The following is a 469-nucleotide window of genomic DNA, read 5'->3' as shown; positions in this document are numbered from 1 at the left end:
TTATATATGTAAAGATGTCTGCTCACCTCACTTAACAAGAACTGTACAGAAAACATAATGTTGTTTAACTGTTTGTTTATATATGTAAAGATGTCTGCTCACCTCACTTAACAAGAACTGTACAGAAAACATAATGTTATTTAACTGTTTGTTTACATATATAAAGATTCCTACTCACCTCACTTAACAAGAACTGTACAGAAAACATAATGTTGTTTAACTGTTTGTTTATATATGTAAAGATTCCTAATCACATCACTTGACAAGAACTGTACAGAAAACATAATGTTGTTTAACTGTTTGTTTATATATGTAACGATTCCTACTCACCTCACTTAACAAGAACTGTACAGAAAACATAATGTTATTTAACTGTTTGTTTATATATGTAAAGATTCCTAATCACCTCACTTACCAAGAACTGTACAGAAAACATTATAATGTTTAACTGTTTGTTTATATATGTAAA

The sequence above is a fragment of the Limulus polyphemus genome, unplaced genomic scaffold (genome assembly GCF_000517525.1).
Source record: "Limulus polyphemus unplaced genomic scaffold, Limulus_polyphemus-2.1.2 Scaffold10657, whole genome shotgun sequence".
Classification (NCBI taxonomy): domain Eukaryota; kingdom Metazoa; phylum Arthropoda; class Merostomata; order Xiphosura; family Limulidae; genus Limulus; species Limulus polyphemus.
The sequence above is the reverse complement of the archived record's forward strand: the minus strand, read 5'-3'. Positions refer to the sequence as shown.